Source organism: Phacochoerus africanus, unplaced genomic scaffold (assembly GCF_016906955.1).
Source record: "Phacochoerus africanus isolate WHEZ1 unplaced genomic scaffold, ROS_Pafr_v1 Scaffold_34, whole genome shotgun sequence".
Taxonomy (NCBI): Eukaryota; Metazoa; Chordata; class Mammalia; order Artiodactyla; family Suidae; genus Phacochoerus; species Phacochoerus africanus.
Genome location: NW_025927405.1, coordinates 1 through 21,210, shown reverse-complemented (window position 1 = coordinate 21,210; position 21,210 = coordinate 1). Strand labels below are relative to the sequence as shown.

The 21,210-nt window shown below is 42.2% G+C and overlaps 1 long non-coding RNA gene across 2 annotated transcripts; it reads left to right on the top strand.

Moving 5' to 3' along the window:
- The first annotated feature begins 2,415 nt into the window (after positions 1 to 2,415).
- Positions 2,416 to 15,537, top strand: LOC125119289 (uncharacterized). 2 transcript variants are annotated; one of them, XR_007133063.1, is made up of 3 exons: positions 2,416 to 2,664; positions 6,031 to 6,140; positions 14,879 to 15,537. It is a non-coding gene; the product is annotated as an uncharacterized LOC125119289 (long non-coding RNA). The 2 variants fall into 2 exon arrangements; XR_007133062.1 differs by having other exon boundaries at positions 2,416 to 3,233.
- Positions 15,538 to 21,210: the final 5,673 nt, after the last annotated feature.

Below are 21,210 nucleotides of genomic sequence, written 5' to 3'. Positions count from 1 at the left end.
TCAACTCAGTTCACTCCAAAATTCCCCCTAGGTCCCTGCTTAGGAAATGTCAATAGCCCCCTGGGACTCCAAAGTCCCAAGTAAAACAGCTTGAGTAAAATGTAGGATGTCATCTAAGGCAATGATGTCCCAAGATATCAAGAGAACTCACCGAAGGAAAGAGGAATACCAAGAAGCTGGTGGGGCTCAAAGGGCCCAGCTGGTACCAAGTACAGGTTCAGAGCAGACTCCAGGTGTTCACTGGTGCGTGTCTCTGATATCCTGCCCACTATGCCAAGCAAATGATGGAAATTTAATGGATCAAGTTAAGAAGCAAAAGGGAATTTTATTCAAGCCAAAGTGAAGATTGCAATCCAGGAGATGATTCTTAGAAGCTCTGAGAACTGTTCCTCCTGTAATCAAAGGCACAGTCATATACATTTTCCAAAGGATCTTACATCAAAATGACATGCTGACATGTTACATAAAGTTCACTAAAGATTACAATGTCCAGGTAAACACACACAAAGCAAGCTGTATGTCACTGTGGACCCCCCCCACACACACACACCGCCACCGCGCACCCCCCTCGGAGTTGGGAAAGTGCTAATCTTGAAGAAGTTACATTGCTGGCTTTGGGCAGGTAAAGGAGAAAAATAATCTTTGCAATAGAGCAGGAATTCCCATTCTGAGGCGGTCTGGTGGACATGTGATGCACAGGCATACTGCACATTAGGGAGGCAGGGAGGAGGCTGAATGGGGGGTGCTAAGGAGAGAGAGAATTTAAGTTCACATTTTCTTGTGCTGGTTGAAATACAGACTTTATTTCATCACAAATAGTCCAACAGTTAACCCATTCCCTCAAAAGGCACAAGATCCTGGTTCCATTTTTGGACCGGGTGGCACCCATATTTGCCTTTGAATTCCCTAAGACATCTTAATTCTGTCAGCCAGGTTTCCCACAGCAGTTTCAAAACAAAAGGAATTACTGAGAAGCTTCTTACCTTTGGAGTTGAGTAGGGGTGACTTACCAAGAAGCTTCCATAAAGGTCCCTTGATGAAATCGGGAGAGCAGAACACAAAGGGAACAGAGCTGGGATCCCAGATCCGTCAAAAATCATTGAGCAGAATGGGATCCGCCAGTGCAAAGCACCACTTACTCAACCAGCGTTGATGTTCTTCATCGCTCTTTCCTTCCTACTTCTGGACAACAATGATTACAAGAAAATTCAGAAGGCTTTACTGGATAGCAATGTTTTATTGAGGAGAGAAACAAACTGTTCGAAAAGAGTACGATTTCATACCTAGAACAAGTATGAAGCTCAGAGGTTTGATGTTTCCCAACAGCTTGTAAAGGGAACAGGAAGAAGTTGTTTGACCTTGACAGTGATTGCTTTTTATGATAAGGGTTTCCAGGGGAGCAGATCACCACAGTATGCGGTTTTGTACCTTTTTTTTTTTTTTTTTAAATAGTTTTCAAAGGCATTACAAGAAATAACCCTAATCTAAATTTCCCGTAAGCTCTCAAATAAACTCGATTTAGTTTTGGCTTAGGTGGCTCATTCTGTTTTGCCAGGCTAGGGAGATTTTTCAAACCTGGTCTAGATGTTATTATGAAATTTAATCTCACTCCATTCATTTCATTTTATCACCTTCAACTCAGATCTTTCTCGGTGGTTGGTACAGCTCAATTCTCAGTCTCCGCAGTTTCTAGGCAGCAGAACCTTTAAAAGAGCCAAGAGGGATTGTTTTTTTGTCTTTTGCCTTTTCTGGGGCCACTCCCCAGGCACGTGTAGATTCCCAGGCTAGGGGGTCCAGTCGGAGCGTAGCCACCCGCCTACGCCAGGGCCACAGCAACACAAGATCCGAGCCGCGTCTGCAACGTACACCACAGCTCACAGCAACGCCGGATCCCCAACCCACTGAGCAAGGCCAGGGATGGAACCGGCAACCTCCTGATTCCTAGCCGGATTCGTTAACCACTGCGCCGCCACGGGATACTCCAAGAGGGATTTTTGACTTGGGCCACAACATGGCCATCTGCACTGCCGCCTGCCTTGCTGGTCGCCACGCCATTAGGTGCTCTGTCCGCGTTTTGCGCGTCGCGGCCTCGGCAAGTACACTGGGTTGGCGTTTTCTCAGGAGCAGTTCCCACTAGGGCCGAGCTGGTGCTTTCTCGGGGGTTGAAACCCGGAGCCCGTCCCCCTTGCCCCCCCCCACCCCCGCGACCCTGCGGTGGGTGGCCGGCCTGAAAATCGCATTCACGGGCACACCCCGACTTGTACGCCTGGGGAATCAGTGACAAGCTGACGCGGAACCTGCCAAATCGAAACCGGCTCTAAGCAAATGCTCAGCGGCTGGGGCCAGCCACCCACTCCGGGGCTGGGGGGTGGGGGGAGGGAATGAAACGGCAAGGCCTCCGGGCTGCGACCCTGAGAAACACCAGCTCCGCTCCAGTGGAAAATACTTCCGAGAAAACGCCGGGCCAGTGCTCTTGCCGAGGTCGCGACGGACAAAACGCGGACAAAGGAACGAAAGGCACCGCGACCAGCAAGGCGGACGCCATGCAAGAGGCAATGTTGTGGCCAAAACATCCGTCTTGGCACTTTTAAGGGTGCTGCCACCTAGAAACTGCGGACACCGAGAATTGAGTGTTGCTAACAGGGAGAAAGACCGGACTTGCAGGTGATAAAATGAATGGAGTGGGATTAAAATTTCAAAATAAAATACAGACCAGCTTGAAAATCCCCCCAGCAGACAAAACAGTGTGAGCCGTTTAAGGCAAAACTAAATCGAGTTTATTTCAAAACTTACGGAAATTTAATGTAGGCTATTTCTTACACATGCCTTTGACAACTGTTTTTAAAAACAACCCTCAAGTAACGGTCCAAAACCGGGATGCGATAACCACCGCTTAGCCAATCTCCTTCCCGCTGGAAACCCCCATTGTAATAACCAATCACTGTAAAGGTCAAACAGCTTCCTGTTTGCTTTGTCAGCGGTCCCGAAAGGTCAATCCTCTGAGCTTTATACTTGGTTTCCGTTTGAAACGTACCGGTTTGTGAACAGTTTGTCTCTCCCTCAGTAAAATATTTCTATCCAGAAAACTTTTCTGAATTTTAACCGTGTTGTCGTCAGGTAGAATGGGAAGAATACCCCTTAAGCACCCAGAGGCAGATAAGGTACTGATAGCCAAGGAGCCTGCTGTGTTAACTGCCTTCTGGTGGCTCTGGGAGTTTGAGGGTAAATCTCAGGTAAGAGTAGAGTTCCACTCCCTTTGTGTTGAAATCTCAGGTTTTGTTGAAGGGTCTTTGCGGAAGCTTCGTAGTAAATCACCTTAATTTGCTCAAAAGAAGAGCACTTATGATTCCTTGTTTTGGAACAGCTGTTGAAAAACCAGGCCGTCAGATTTTTTTAAAAGATGCCTCAGGAGACTGGACTAGTATCCATGCAGAGGTGGCTTGGATCCCTTGTGGCTATGTGGCTGTGCCTGGCAGCTGCAGCTCTGATTCAACCTTAGTCTGGGGAAACTTGCATATGACCCAGGTTGGCCCTAAAAAGACAAAAACAAAACAAAACAAACGCTTTAGGGAATCTCAAGTCAAAGATGGGTTCCACTTGGTCCAAAACTGAAATTAGGATCTTGAGCCTGTTAGGAAAATGGGTGAACCTTTGGATAATGTGGAATTATAGTGGCCATTGAGGAATCTTGGGCTTACACAAGGTAGTTCTTCTTAGGGGTCCTCTTAAAAAGAGAGGATCCTGGAAACTATGGGTAGCCATACAACACATTCTTTAATTGGTATGCAGAAGGTGCAGAATGTACTAAAATGACTCCAGAAATAGCTTCGCTAAAAGAACTTTTACAGAGCAGGAGATAAGTCTTTAGTAGAAAGCTTTAGGCATCAGCAGGTAACCTTAGCTTATTCCATCTCCTAGCAGCACAGTTTGGATGTAGCTAAACTTTTGAGTTTTGTGTTATTAAACCTGACACATGGCTAAGAATTTTAAATGAAAGCTGCAACGTTTCTGTGTGTATATTTATTTATGTATATCTGTATGCTTACGTAGATCCGTCTAATATATGTATGTATGTTATATGTATGTAGTATTTAAAAGATTTCTACTTAATTGGCTTAAAGAAAACTAAGCAATTATATAAATTATGTCTTGAACTCTCAGAAATGTAGAAAGTAACCCACATGGTTTTCAGGTTCCCACGATCTGGAATAATCTTCGGTTAATTAAAAGGTAGTTTAAGTTTTCAGGTTTCATTAAAACAAACATGTCTTCAGAGTCGTCAAGGTTGTATATAATGCAAAGATACAACTTTTTCTACCTGGGTTTACTAGTCTAATAAATTCATGTTATCTCTGTCTTTTGAAATTTGTCAGCAAGAAAAATAAGGTGATGGTTAGCTGCGTAATGTTAATCCAAACAAAAGACTGTAAAACACAAGTCATTTAAATAGGTATAAGTCAGATAAAAGTTTATATTAAGTTAAAATTAAATGATGGATATTCATTGAATATCTAAGTCATTTCCAGAGACGCTAATATACTGAAATATTAATTGCTAAATCTAGGTTAAAGTTGATCTACTTTTGCCTTCTTAATTTTTTACAAGGAGACGAAAGATATTTGGGTCTAGTAGTAAACATTTTCCCCTATATCAAAATTATGTAGTGAAAGACATATCTCTGTAAGAATTACAACTTGTTACGATTTATATCATGTTTGCTCATATATGTATTATATAAATATTCATAGCATGCTAATATATGACAGTTTACAAATGTCAGCTTCCTAGTTTTCACTGGAAAGTAAAGCTTACTAATGGTTAACTATATAATCAATATGTGAAAGTAAAACTGCTAGAAACAATAAGACAGATGAGAAAAAACTGTATAAATTGAGAGGAAAATGGGACATGTTTTAATACACAGAGCATGAGAGCCATATATTATATGTTTTCGTTAAGGAAAAAAAGAGTAATTTTGTTCTAAAATAAAATGATTATTTCAAAAAAAGGGAAGAAAAAAATCTAAGTGGATATATTAATTTGTGGGTGTAATTATTTTGTTGTGTTAAAGCTAGCATGAATAGATTTATCCATGAGGGTTTTTTTAAAAATGAGGTAAATAATGCACTGATATAAAACTAAAATTTAATTTTCTTTCCTTAATTTTCTGTTAAAACCACAAAATAGTTTAGATGATTTGTCTGCTCTTTATAAGATTAGAAAGGTTTTGATATATTTTCTATGTAATCTTAAAAACAAACCTTCTGTGCTTTATCAAAATATTTCCTGTGCTTTATTTTAGAGTCTTTATCAGGTTTTTGATTACTTATATAACAAAGATTTTTCAATATTAAAAGAACTAAGGATTGTTTTTGCCACCTTTTTTTTTTTTTACTACTTTGTAACTTTCTGTGTTTGTCTCTGAAATCTTCTAATTATGTTTATTAGACTGGTTAACTAAATATTATTTTACTGTGACCTGTGGTCCTATTTGGTCAAGTATTATACACCTTTTGACATTTTTGACAAACTATCCAAAATCAAACCTGAATGAAGTAGTTTTGAACTTGAACTAACTTTGGAATTTTCCAGAGAGTCCCTGGAAAATCTCAAAAAGATTTGTTCTCCCCTCCTATAAAAAGACAAGATATTAAACTGATTAGGCTCATGGGATATGTTAAATTGCGTAAGAAACATTATCGAGGAAAAAGTGATAGGTTATATCTTATGTGTCTATATTATAAATATAAGATCAGAAATTATATGAAATTCCACCAAATCTTATATGTCCTGAAATATGGGTATCAGTCATAATGTCAGTTATTATCTTAAAATATTGTAAATCACAAGAATGACCAAATTTACTTGTGATTTGCATCATTTCTTAGTGAACTGTCACTAGATATTTAACTATGGCTATTTTTTGTTTCTTGTCATTCATGGATCGTTATTGCTTTCTTCTTTTTTAATTAAAGTATAGTTTATTTACAGTCTTGTGCCAATTATTGCTTTATTCTTGATTCTTCTCAGAAATCATTTACAATCATCAGCATGCAGAAATGCTTCATCTTCAAGAAGTTCATGGAAAAGACTCTAGAATTTAAGTTCATGATAACTTGAAGATCATAACAGCAAACTGGGTAAGAATTTCCCAAACTAATGAATGATACTGATAAACTGTAATGCTAAAACTGGTACCCCAAGATCAAGCAAAACAAAAATTAATTAAATGAGACTGAATAAACTGAGGAAGATGATTATAATTTTTATGACTTTATTTGCAAAATTGTTGGTTCTTTAATGTTTTGTTTTCTAGACTCTACCTATTTTCTCTGTTTTAAAAAGGCTATCTAGATCTTTATATACGTTCCTTTTTTTTTTTTTTTGTCTTTTCTAGGGTCACACCCGTGGCACATGGAGGTTCCCAGGCTGGGGGTCAAATTGGAGCTGTAGCCTCTGGCCTATGCCAGAGCATAGGGGATCAGCAACTCGGGATCCAAGCTGAGTGTGTGATCTACACCACAGCTCATGGCAACACTGGATCCTTAACCCACTGAGCAAGGCCAGGGATCAAACCCGTAACCTCATTGCTCCTAGTCGGATTCGTTAACCACTGGGCCACGGGAACTCCAACATTCTTTTTCTCACATGGCTATCTAGAACTCTAGACATTTGGTAAAACATACTATTGTGAACAAAAGTTGGAACATTGATCTTTTCCATCCCTATCCAATCCCTCCAGAATTCAGTACCTCTTATTAAATATTCTTATTTTTCATGACAATATAGGTAAGTACATAAATTCGACAGGAATCGGAACTCCTTGTAACAGGACACTACTGGACAGGCCCTTAGCTTTACTTCTTAGACTATAGAGACTTTTAAAGGGTCTGTTCTGAGATGCCTTAATATCAGACAATTTTGAAGAGTCAAGGTTGACTTTATAGAGTCAATAAAGCCCCTTGGTTATTACCAACATTTTGACTGAAATGTCCTATTTGAGAAGATGCATAGAATCATGAGTCTTGAGACACTTATGTAAATAACCAAGCCAAGTGAAGTGATACTAGATTAATTTTACAAACATATTAGTTTCATCGTAATTACCTTTGATGAAAATTGGCCGAGTAGAATGTTTTCATAGAAAACCAAAACATACCCACTATCAGATTGTAGTTCTGTTCATTGTCGTTGAGATTTTGTTGTTTATCTGTAAACTTTATAGAAATTACCAAAGCAAATCATGTGTGGACAGCCTTCATGCCTTTTACTATGTGGGGCATTCAGAGAGTTCATCCGAACACCCAGAAACATCATCACAGTCAGTCAAACTGCAAACCAGGAAAATCCATCTGGTTAAAACTGTCATCCTCATTCCACCACGTAAGGATGCTTGAAACTCAAATCTTCTCAACTGGTTGCTGTCCAGATTCAGAAACTGAGTTGATAATTTGCTCCAAGCATTAAGTTTTGTTTCCATAGAAATGCCTTTGATTAAATACTTGACTGCACACATCCAATGAAAGCCAACTCAGATGAAAGCTCACCTACCACACTGCCTTCTGAAATAAAACATCCTCATGTCTGTCCTCTCTGAAATAATCATGAGTATATCTTACTGATAATACATTATGTTGTACCAATGTAAATAATTCATCAAAAAATTGTAATCCAATTACACATTATCAGACAAAAATTACAGGTTGACTTAGAAAGGTAAAACTGGAATCTGATTATAACTGATTATTTTTTCGGTTAAATCTTGGCTCCTTGGAATCTTTCCTTCTCAGTGTTTTTCAGCTTTTGTCTATTATTTTTTTTAATGACCACCATGTTAATCTCTCTAGTACACAGTATCCTCTCAAGGGTTTAATTGCCTTTGGGCAGTCACTCACACAATAAGTGCTAACCATCAGAACCTGGACAACTCCCAGAACTGGGTGATGGGTGTGCAGCTATTGATAACAGGCACTTTGCCACTACCATTTCAAATGTTTAAACAGTGGAGACTGCATGACTCTGAGTGCCAATGACTAGATCCCAGACAGAGTAAAGTTCTACTGGTTTTCACACTCTTGCCTTGGTAAGAGAGTGACCCAAAACATGGAAGGGGGAATTAAAAGAAAATAAAATGAGACAAGGCTTGAGGAATTCCCCAAACAGACAAAATCATTTAATCCAGGTAAGCAAAACTAAATAGAGCTTATTCACGAATATAAGTGCAACTTTCATGTGTAGTAGTTATTCTTGTAAATGCCTCTGAAAAATGATAAAAGAAAGTTAAGCTATCCTTCTAAATTTGTATAAGAAAACCACTTTTAACCAAGCCTATACAGTCTGGAAACACCCACTGTAATTAACAATTGTTGCAGAGGTTAAACAACTTCCCTGTTTTTACTTTATAAGCCAGCCTGTAATTGTAACATTGTGTCTTTGAGCTTCATACTAGACTTGGCTTTGAAATATCCCAGTTTATGGACAGTTTGTTTCTGGCTCAATGAGATATCTACATCAAGTAGAAGTCTTTGCAATTGGAAATTTCGTTGTGGCTCAGCGGAAATGAATCTGACGAGTATCAGTGAGGACACAGGCTTGATCCCTGGCCTCGCTCAGTGGGTTAAGGATCTGGCATTGCCGTGAGCTGTGGCGTAGGTCGCAGAAGTGGCTCAGATCCAGTGTTCCTGGCGTGGACCACCTACCACTGGGAACCTCCACATGCTGTGTGTGTGGCCCTAAAAAAAGACAAAAAGACAAAATAAAATAACAGTGTAAAATAGTTTAACATTCAAAATAATTTAGGGTTCCCATCATGGCGCAGCAGAAACAAATCTGAGGATGGGGTTTGATCCCTGGCCTCGCTCAGTAGGTTAATGGATCTGGTGTGCAGTGAGCTGTGGTGTAGGTCACAGACATGGCTCGGATCCAGCATTGCTGTGTCTATAGCATTGGAAGCTGTAGCTCTGATTGGGCCCCTAGCCTGGGAACTTGTATGTGCCACCCTCTGGTGTGGCCATAAAGTAAAAAAAAAAGCAAAAAATAAATTTAAATAAAAATAATAAATTAAAATTAATAATCATAAAGTTGGACATAAAATTTTAAAGTTAAAAAAATCTTAATAAAATATGACAAAATAGGCCATGCTTGAATGTCCCCCAGGCTACAGCATTAAGTCCCTAGGCAAAAGTAAGTCCATCTTATTTCAAGAAATACCTTAACTTAGTGTATTTCTTATAAATGCCTCTGAACTCCATAAAAGAAATGCCATCTTACAAAATGGTATAAGGTTATCCCTTTTTATAATACCATGCCATCTGGACACTCCCAGCCACAGCTACCAATCTTTGCTAAGGTTAACACCAGTCTCTGTAGCTTTAGAGCAATCGCATAACATCATGCCTTTGAGCTTCCCAGTAGACCTGGGGCAAATGTGCTGTGACAGAAAAAGCCCCATCAAATGCTACTAAGGGCATCGAAAAAGGGTACAGGGGCTCAGGGCTAATCTCATCGTTCCACCACCATCAAAGAGTGTTAGGTAGACAGACACTAAGCTGTGTGATGGGCACAGAAAGCCATGGCTCAGGGAGAGGTGGGCCCCGCCAAAGGCATACTTTAGCTTTGGAGCGACGACCAATGCTGTGCAACTCCAGAGCCACTGGGGACTTGCTCTTCCAAAACTGGAATTTGCTATGACTGAAAAATTGTAGGCTGGAATAAATCCCGACTTGTACCCTAAGGAATGGCTCCAGCGGGACTTGCTCAGTTTAGAAATCACTCTGACCCAATGCTTTATCCAAGCTGAGACTCAGGAAAGCCGACTGGGAGCACCTGAAATAGTGCCAGCTACAAGCAATGCCGACAACGGAGCACAGAACGGTGCACCCACCTAGGAAGAGTACCGAGAAAGAGCTAGTTTGGAAGAAAGAAACGGTGTGGCCACGGAGAAAACAACTCAATATAAACGTGTTCTGTGACAGATATGCCTCGGGCTCAGCACAGCCAGGGAAAGTGCAAGGGGAACAGGCTTGGTGCAAGCTTTGGGACCGCGGCTATTAAGACCGCATGGGGTGGTTGGATGCAGCGGTGCTAGAACCCGGTTAGGTCCTGGGAGTATTTGGGGGTTCTACTTCTGAGACCTTTGCTGCCCCACACTCTCCTCCTACCGGGGCAGAGAAATGGGCAGTTTCGGTGCAGCTATGGCCCAGGAAACCCCAAAGCTGCTCGTGTAGCAATGAAGTAGATGAGAAAGCGCCAAGTAGCTCTCATCTCAGAACTAGGACAGTGTTTGCTGCGTTCATGTGGAAAAAACGTCCTTATGGATGGAAAGGACCGCCCTTGGCTGGCCGTGCCGCCAATCAGAGGCTCAACCCTGAAAACTGCCTCCACGGACCTTTAAAAGTAGAGACAAAACTTAGATTGAAAAAGTACATGTACTGGTATGTCTATTGCAGCACTATTCACAATAGCCAAGACATGGAAACAACCCATATGTCCATCCGCAGATGAAAGGATTAAGAAGATGTGGTATATAAACACAATGGAATACTCTTCAGCCATAAAAAAGAACAAAGTAATGCCATTTGCAGCAACATGGATGGACTAGAAACTCTCATACCAAGTAAAGTAAGTCAGAAAGAGAAACACAAATACCACATGATATCACTTATACCTGGAATCTAATACATGGCACAAATGAACCTTTCCACAGAAAAAAAAAAAAAACAAAACTCCTGGACTTGGAGAACAGACTTGTGTTTGCCCAAGGGGAGGGAGTGGGCCGGACTGGGATTCTGGGGGTTAATAGATGCAAACTATTGCATTTGGAGTGGATAAATAATGAGATTCTGCTGTATAGCACAGGGAACTGTATTTAGTCACTTGTGATGGAGCATGATGGAGGATAATGTGATAGATATGTATGACTGGGTCACTTTGCTGCAGGGTAGAAATCGACAGAACACTCTAAACCACCTATAATGGAAAAAAAATCGTTAATTAAAAAGAAATGTAAAAGTACTGGGAGGGAGCAGGCTTCCCCGGCAGTGACAACAGATGATGCCAGCCAGCAAGAAACATCAGGCTTATCATTTTCAGTGATAAAAATATATAGTTACATCTGCATAATCCCAAACTACATGTCACTAGAAATAAAGCAGAAGGCCTGATTTTGAAACGACATCCCAGAGGCCACATATTTGGTGACTGTGGCAACAGAGCTTGAATTCCAAGGGGGTGGTTCCAACCAAGTGGGAGGGAAAAACACTGAGGTAGCCACCACTGAGGTAGTCTTACAGCAGAATTGCAGATCCTTGCCCATGTGGATGCCCCAGGACCCCCTACGGTGGTGTTTGTAGGTTTTCTGGGTCCCAGGCAACCACCTGATCTGTAGTATTTGGCTTCCCTGAGGCTGAAGTTGGGCCAGACAGGAACCCAAGGGTCAACTCCCAGGCAGTCCAGTCTGGGAAAAGTCCAAACTACCCATGGTACAGAGAAAGTCTGAGTCCATATCATTCCTACTCCCAGCCACTGCCCCCCCCATTTTGATTTTAAAACAACTGTAATTTGGAGTGTGTAAATTGCAGATCCTCTAAATACATCATCCCCCATTTTAGCAGCTTCTGCCTAGGGAAAGTGAATGGAGCTAATGGCACAATTTTCACAGTTTGGAGGGCCAGGCGTGTCATTTGGAGCGCTGATCAGTAGGTCTTTGCCTGGAGCACGGGGCCTCCCCACTGGGACCCATCTCTCCTCTGTACACTGTAGCCAGGCAGGCACCTTCTTCTCTTTACAAGGCAGATGTCCACTTTGTTCACACCTGCGCAGACATATCTCTGCTCCTTGGCACAGCAATGCTGCAGCCAGCTCTTGGGGGCCACCACTGAAATGCGCCCCCCACATCACTTGCCAGCGAGCTGTTCCTGCTCACAGGATCCATCATCTATAGACTTAGAGCCCACTTACAGAGGGGCTTGAGGTTCCTGGTCTCCAGAGCGTGCCCATTGTGGTTTCTAAATAAGGGTCTACATTTCCTAAGGTAAATGTACTTCCCTCTTGGTTCTGTGGTTGAAATTCATGTAATACTCAAGCTAGGGAGAAAAAGGAGATTTTTTTCGTTGAGTCAAACTGAGGATTATAACCCAGGAGACAGGCAGACTCTCAGAAGCTCTGAGGACTGTTCCACCTGTCAGGAGCTAGCGATGTAGTCTTACACATTTTGGGACAAAGAATCATGCATCATATTGACAAGTTAACCTTCCACATACAGTCCATCAGAGGTGTTTGGTTGGGCTGTGCATGTTCAGAGCGAGCCTTTAGGTCAGGGTGACACCCCCCCCCCCCCGTAGGGGATGAGAAAGAAATATTAACCTCAAAAAGGACAATGCTAGTGTCAGAAGAAAGGGGGTCATCTTCCTTAAAGGCTGATTGCCTCCTCCTGCCTTGAGGAGGTCTCCTTAATGTATCGTGCAGAGGCACATTGCCCCTCGGGAAAGGCCCATGACCGGTGGGGACACGTTATGTCTGTTTTGTTTCTGACTTATTCTGATGGCCCTGCCATGGGGAAACGTATGACTTATGCATCATCCCCCCACCCCCCTTTGATCATACATTTCCCTTGATAGGAAGCATTAGGTGATCCAACATGTGGCCTCTGTATGCCACAGTGGTTGGTTCCCTGCCCAAGATCATGATGTCCCTTGATGCTAGGTCTTAATAAGCCAGTAAATATTTCCTTTCTGAGGGTTATACTAGTAGAATGCTTGGCAAGGATGAGAGTCAATTCGAGGATGTCTAATGGACTTATGCCAATTTTAGCCTATATGTGCATTGTACATGTCCATTATCTTATCTTAAAGTCATTTAAGCATTATTCTTTTTTGTTTTTTGTTTTGGCTGCTCTGTGGGTATATGGAGTTCTGGGGCCAGGGATCAGATTGGAGCCGCAGGTTTTTGCACTGTAGCTGTGGCAACACAGGATCCTTTAACCCACTGTGCTGCCTAGGGGGTCAAAACCTGTGTCCTAGAGCTGCAGAAGTGCTATCAATACTGTTTTACTGGCAGGGATTCCTAAGCATTATTATTTTAATTGGAGTTTTGAATATACATTAAAAGGCATAAGGGGGAGTTCCTGTAGTGGCTCAGTGGAAACGAATCTGACTAGGATCAATGAGGATGCAGGTTGGATCCCTGGCCTCTGGCCGTGGGTTAAGGATCTGGCGTTGTCGTGAGCTGTGGTATAGCTCACAGTCGTTGCTCAGATCCTGCGTTGCTGTGGCTGTGGCATAGGCTTGCACCTGTAGCTCTGATATGGGAACCTTCGTATGCAATGGGTATGGCCTGAAAAACACCAAAAAAAAAAAAAAAGAAAGAAAAGAAAAAGAGAAAAGAAAAAGGCGTAAGGCATTATTACTCTATAAATGATAGGGATTATCATCAATGTAGCCAACAGCTAGAACAAAGTCATAAGCAGAGTTTAGACTATGAATCCTGGGGCTGAAAATGTTACCTAAGGTTTCATTTAGAATAGGAAGGGGATCCTTCAACATATAAATTTGATTTTCATGTGTCATTAGATGAGCTGTATTTAGAGGGCTCATCTCACATGAAAATGCAACATTCAGTTTGGATTATAGCATAAGTTCCCCCTGGCAAAGCAGTTTTAAACGTGAGTCAGTGGATATTTTTACATTGTTTTCCCCACCACAGAACTTTAGAATTGAGTAAATTAATCAAATATAGAAAGCAAGCATAGAAGTATATGTTGCTGGGGAAACATTTCATAGATTACACATTTGACCAATCATCTTAACTTGTACAATCATTGTCCTTGTGCTTTGGCAGTAGACTTAAAGCAAGCAGTGCTACATGCTGTGAGTAACTTGATAGCTAGGAAAAGGATAGTAATACCTATTATGAAAATAATAACCACCTATGAAGCAGGGTGGAAAACATTCCCTAGTCCTGAGGGAGCCACCTAAACAGATCATTTAGAGGGTCAGTCTTTCTTACAATCTTTCAACCATTTTACCTTTTGGAAAATTTTTTCTATGTGCATCTCAACTTCTCCAGAGGTGTTTGACATAAGAGCAACTAATAGTGTAAACAATAGCACAATCCCTCCTTTTTGGGCCAGTAGAAAATCCAAGGTTTTTTGTTTTTTTTTTTTTTTTTTTTTTGTCTTTTTAGGGCTGCACCTGTGGCATATGGAGGTTCCCAGGCTAGGGGTCTAATTGGATCTGTAGCCTCCGGCATACACCACAGCCGTGCCAGATCCAATCTGAGCCGAGTTTGCAGCTTACACCACAGCTCACGTCAACACTGGATCTTTTAACCCACTGAGGCCAGGGGTCGAACCCCCAACCTCATGGTCCCTCGTCAGATTCCTTTCCGTTGTGCCACAACGGGAACTCCGGACAACTGTGTTTTAATAGAACTATTGGTCCTTTCTACCAATCCTGAAGATTGAGAGTAATGTGTACAGTGAAAATTCTGCATTATAGGTCAAATCTTACAAACGAAGTTAATAATTTGTTCAGTAAAATGGGTTCTTTAGTCTCTATGTAACTCAGAAAGAATTCCACAAACTGAAATTATTCTTTCAAATGTAATTTGCCGACTGTTCAAGCCATTGCTCTTCACACTCCATCTGGTGTAATAAAATACATGCATTACTAAGATGTATTTGCAATCTTGAAGGGAGGGGCACCTGGATAAATTCTAACTTCAAAGGGCCCGTTAGGGAGGGGAAAATGGCCTTGAGAACCATGTAGGGGTTTGCTAGGATTATATTTATGGCAGAGAGAATGTTGGCCATAAACCTTATGAGCCACAGTGGGAGAAAGTTTCCAGATATAATGCTTTACCATAACATCATTTTTTTCAGGTGCCCAGTGGGAAGAAAAATGATGGAATGTCATGTCAAGGAATGCACATGTTGTAGTAGAATTGAGCACTTATAGGTACTACAGGCCTGTTATTTGGTCTGAAACATTTTTGTGAGAGGTGAGTGAAATATTGTTCTTTTTCCTTTGGTACCTTCCTTTCACTTTCTGAAGCCAGTTGTTGAGCTTGCAAAATAAATTTGTTAACAACTTCATCAGAATCATGTTGGAGCAGAGAGAATTCTCAAATTTAGGTGGAAGGCTCATGGCCGTTTGTTTAGTGTAGCATAAGGCAGCTGATTCCCTGTGGCCTCCATTGAATCAGATTTGGAGTATCCAGGTATTATTAAAATCCAGGTATTTTAATAACAGTCAGCTGCTCGGGCAACGGAATGGAATCTAATAGCTTTGGAGACTAGTGTCCATTTTTTACGGGCTGGCCAGAAGTGGTGATAATCCTTTCTGTTTTATAGCATTCCAAAATAAGGAACCACTTATAAAAGGTAGAGTGACCGTCAGTGTAAATATTTGTTATTGGATCCTTGGCTAACTGACAAGCCCTAATAAATCAATTCACCTTGTTGAACTTATTTGGTGTCTGGTCAATAAGAATTTTGAATTTTTCTGCTATTGTGGTTATCGTGTACCCAACTTAATAATGTCCCTGATCATTCTTTCTCTCTCTCTCTCTCTTTCTGTCTTTCTTTCTCTCTCTCTTTCTGTCTGTCTTTCTTTCTTTTTTTTCTTTTCCTTATCAGTTCTCTAGATTGGATACCACAGTGCAGTGTGGAGGCTCATTTTTCTGGGTTTTTCACTGGATGGGGATTCTTTTTTTTTTTTTTTTTTGGTCTAAAACTTTTAGGGCCGCACTTGCAGCATATGGAGGTTCCCAGGCTAGGGGTTGAATCAGAACAGTAGCTGCTGGCCTACACCACAGCCACAGCAACACCAGATCCTCAACCCACTGAGCAAGGCCAGGGATCAAACCTGGATACTAATCAGATTCATTAACCACTGAGTCACGACAGGAACTCCTGGATGGGGATTCTTTTGAAGCCACATTATTTTCTCCATATCTTACAAGAAATGTGTACGGTTTTTATCATTCTTTACAGGAAAAAGTAAATGGAGAGGATTGTGTGGGCACTCATTAGCTATCTAAATTTGGATATCTCTCTATACATGGGATGAGTGGATAAAGAAATTGAGCTTATTTCATTCTAAAATGCATCTATGTTTACCTCATATCAATTTCTATGTTCATTTGTGAAATCTAGAAAATATTCTTCCTGCCTTTCCTTCTTTATTGAGGAAAAATTGGAATGTAAATTTTAGGTATACAACATTATAATTTACCCTCTATGTTCATTACAAAGTGATCATCCACCAAATTCTAGTTACCACCCACCACCTTACTCTTGACTCTTTTTATCACTTCAACCTCCCTCAACTCCTTTCCCCTCTGGTAACCATCAGTATGTTCTCTGTGTCTATGAGTTTTGGTTTATTTTGTTTGTTCGGGTTTGTTTGTTTGTTTGTTTTTTGTTTTTTGTTTTGAAAGAGTCTACATATGAGGGAAGTCATTTTTTTTTTATCTTTACTTTCTGAATTACTCCTCTTAGCATACTATCCTCAAGTTCCAAACATGTTGTTATCAAGGGCAAGATTTCATACTTTTGTGGTTGAATTGTATTCCATTGTGTATATATGCTATATCTTTGTTATACACTCATCCATCAATGGACACTTAGGTTATTTCCATATCTTGGCTATTGTGAATAATGCCATTATGAACACTGAGGTGCATTTTTCTTTTCAAATTAGTGTTCTTATATTCTTCAGATAAGTCCCAGAAGTGGAATAGCTGAATTGTCTGGTAGTTCTATTCTTAATTTCTAGAGGAATCTCCGTACTGTTTTCCCACCAACAGTGTATGAGAGTACCCTTTTCTTTACATCCTCACCCATTATTTTTTGTCTTTTTGAGACTAGCCATTCTTTTTTTTTTTTTTGTCTTTTTGCCTTTTCTTGGGCCGCTCCCGCGGCATATGGAGGTTCCCAGGCTAGGGGTCTAATGAGAGCTGTAGCCGCCGGCCTACGCCAGAGCCACAGCAACGCGGGATCCGAGCCGCGTCTGCAGCCTACACCACAGCTCATGGCACTGCCGGATCGTTAACCCACTGAGCAAGGGCAGGGATCAAACCCGCAACCTCATGGTGCCTAGTCGGATTCGTTAACCACTGCGCCACGACAGGAACTCCGAGACTAGCCATTCTAATAGGTATGAGGTGGTATCTCATTGTGGTTTTGATTTGCATTTCCTTAATAATTAGTGATGTTGAGCATCTTTCACGTGTCTATTGAGGTCCTTTCCTGCTAGATTATTTTTGTTTTCCCTAATTCCGTTCCCATCTTGAAATTATACCATTTCTAGATTTGAGAAAATAGCTGCCTAGTAAATACCTTACTGTTTCATATTCCTGATACTGAATTACATGAATCAGCAATCATGTAAGAAATTTTGTCATCATAGACAATCGTGAAAATTCCTTTTGCTTGCCTAGTAAATTGTATAAAAATTCCAACATCTTTCTTTATCACATGGGTTTGTGCTTTGGCTGTTGTGGAAGGACAAGGAGCCCAGGCAAGGGTGCCATTCAGGTTCAAGACAGTTAAAAAAAAAAAAAAAGAAAGAAAAGAAAAGAAAAATAAAAATTTAGATGGAGTACACAGAGCCCATGACTAGAAGTAGTTATAGGTAAAGGCAGCAGTCAACTATACCAGAAAGGAATTTTCTCTAACAATGAAATAGATGCTCACATATTGCAAGGACTCCAGCTTTCCACCAGCAAAGGACATTTCTACCGTATTCAGCATTGCTAGTCAGTTTCATAACAAAAACAACCTAAATTTTTAATTTTACATATTGGTAAATATACTACTTATATTAAAATTATTCTATAACATTTAATAAAATGCTAGTGTCTAACATATGTTATGATTTAAAATGTAGGAAGTTGGGGGAAAAAAAAGACAAAATGTAGGAAGTTGTAAAGTCAGAGCAAGGGTTTGTCTGATAGTGTAACCCTGTCTGCATGGTCTAGGACAGTCCCAGTAATCAATCACTTCTATGACTACTTATGCTACTTTGGATGGAGTACACCTGCCATACATATATATTTTTTGTCAAATGGGTTTTGTACTGAAACTTACACACACAAAAGAGTAGGTTACACAGAATGTTGGATTTTAGTCTTGCTGAAAGAACTGTAGAACTGCACTCCAAATCCTGCTAGTGATTCCTGACAAGTGAATTTATAGAGAACTGTCCGTCTTTCCATGGATCCAAGGACTATTTCATTTATTTGCCTAAGAGATTCAGGATTTGAAATTACTACTGAAAAACTGAGGATAAAAATTTAAAGTTATTTATTTCCAGTTCTTACTGATTTCATTTTTCATATACATTCTTTAACAAAAGACATAGTAGGAAATTAAAGTAAGTTAATAAAGACATAGCTGGGTCTATAACACATCCATGTGCTCACATCCTCTGGTTAATGTGTTGTATTTCCCATGCTTAGGCCTCACTGGAAAAAAATCCATTTGGGTTTGAAAGACTAAAATATTACCTTGTGGTCCTACAGTGGTGAAAAGAATACTTTGGCAATTCCCTGGGTACAGGCTAGTGTTACATACTGGTTGAGACACAGCATTCAGTCTGCAAAGATGGCACGTGGAATCCTGGCATGGGGAAGGGGAGAAAAGGTGGGGTTGGGTGGGATGCCAGAAAGTAGAGGTGAGGTGAAGGGATTACTGGAAATAGGTCTGCTCCCTGGAGAGCAAGTTTCCACTTCCACACACATGTGGTGAGCTTAATGCCAGTGAAGGATTTTACCCCTAGAGAAATCACGGCAGTTGAGAGATTTTCAAAATAACTGTATTAGTACTTATGAAACGTTTATACTTTCCTTGACTTTTGTTCCCGAAGTGCCCTGTTTCAATTCCAGATTTGGTGGATTCACTAGATCAACTCCATATGTAATAAGATGTTAGGCACCTAGGAAAGTCGCTAAGTTACAGTTAGGATGTGAAGCCAGCCTGCCTGCTCCAGAATCTGGCTGCAGAAACCCCACCACAAAACACAATTCCTAGTTTTCTCTTATCCAAGGCACCAAGGCTTTCCCTCTCGGCCCCAGTGCACTGGCTCCAGGTCAGCTCAGAAGTGGTGTGAGCTGAAAATCAAGTCTACCGGCCAGTCAGAGGGAAAAAGAACTCATACAAGAAAGTGCCTGAGGGACACAGAAGCTCTGTGTTACTGAAGGCCAGTGGTTGCACTGGAGGCCATAGAGCCACAGAGCCATGTGAGGATGACTGGAGGTCCAACTGGAAGGGGAAAGGGCCAGAGCCAGGGAGCAGGAGTGGTTCTCCAGCGAAGTGGAGTTCTCATGGCCTCTCCTTGAGGGATCTCTTGGAGCCCAGTATGTGTGGGCCAGGTTGACCATGGCTTTTCTGGATCCCTGGCTGCCCACTATGCCCCAGAGACCCCTCCGATCTCCCTGTACCCAGCAAACCAGGGAATAGAGGGTCCCAGCTGGCACAGGCCAACCTGTCCCTGCGCCTAGTCCTTCCTCAAAGTCAAAGCAAGAACACACCAGAAAGATGTTGGAATTTTGTACCATTTATTAGATAAGCGACAGAAAAATCCACAAATGTCTATGAAGATGAAATGTTACATGATTGCTAAATGGAGAAGTGTCTTTCTAATAACAGCAGTCGCAGGGATTTATCTGATGAAGGGTCTCAGCGATGATGGCTCCTGGGCCCAAAGGCTGCTGGCTTGGCAGCCCGGGGGCTTCCCAGCCACTGCAGGTAGATCTGCAGCCACCAGTGTTGGGACAATCGGGTGGTGCCTTCCCAGGCCGAGAGGAGGGCGATGCTCTGGTCGGGTCCCCGGGGTCAGAGGTCTCGGCTTCCAGCTGTTGGGCCCTGGGCGCCAGAAGACTCGCCCAGGGAAGCGCTGGGGGCGGGCGGCGGCCGCTTCTTCCCCGGGGCGCCTGTGGCTCGCAGCTCGGCCTGCAGGCGCTCTGAGCTCGGGGTCCGTGCCTCGGGCAGAATGGGCGCAGAAGCCCGCAGGGGGTCGAGAGGAGTTCCCGACTGACGTCCTCGTCGTCCCAGGAGAGCTGGCCCAGACTAGGATACAGAGGGAGCCGCCAGCCTCCGGGGTCCCCCGAGCTCAAGATTTGCAGCGCCTCTGGTTCCTGGGAGTCCTCTGCGGAATCCCAGGCGTCGCGCACCGCAGCGGGGAGCCGTCTGCTCCATGGCTTTGCGCAGAGAGAGGGAGGAAATGTTTCCCGGGGTCCCTTCCTGGCGAATTTATACTTTGCCTGGCCCTTGGGGATCCAATCAGAGGGTGTGAGGGTGGGCGGTGCCATTTTCTCAGGTTGCAAATAGCTTCAGGAAGCGGGGACCTGAGGAGGTTCTGGGCAAATCCAATCTTCTTGGGTGGAGTTGGCTGAAGGTGAATCAGTTTTGTCGACTTGATAGGGTTAATTGTTGTTGTTGTCCTTTGCCTGTTTGATTGATTTTTGAGGAGTTGATGAATTTTATTCCATTTATAGGTGTACAGCAATCTTGCGTGTTTGTTTTAAAGAACTATAGGTACAGAGGCTCTGACAAGACAAGCTATTTGGAAAGTCACCCTTGTGTGAAAAGTTTCCTAAGTGCCTGACGCTTTCTGTGTGTGTGTTTGTTTTTGTGTTGTCTTTCTGGGGCCGCACCCGCGGCGTATGGAGGTTCCCAGGCTAGGGGTCGAACCGGAGCTGTAGCCGCTGGCCCACATCACAGCCACAGCAACACTGGATCTGAGCTGCCTCAGACCTACTGCACCACAGTTCATGGCAACGCTGGATCCTTAACCCACTGAGGGAGGACAGGGATTGAACCTGCATCCTCATGGATACCAGTTGGATTCGTTTCTACTGCACCACAACGGGAACCCCCAAGCACATGTCTTTTCACTTTTCACTTTAATTAATTTATTTATTCATTTTGTCTTTTTAGGCCCGTACCCGTTGCACATGGAGCTTCCCAGGCTAGGGGTCAAGTCAGAACTGTAGCCTCTGGCCTATGCCACAGACACAGCAACACCAGATCAGAGCCACATCTGTGACATACAGCACAGCTCACAGCAATGCTGGATCTTGACTCTGAGTGAAGCCATGAATTGAACCAGCTTCCCTCCTGGATGCTTGTCAGATTCAGAGCCACTGAGCCACACCTTTCTATTTAAACTGCCATCTCTGGCTTGTAGAAGTGGAATTGTGGGTCAAGAG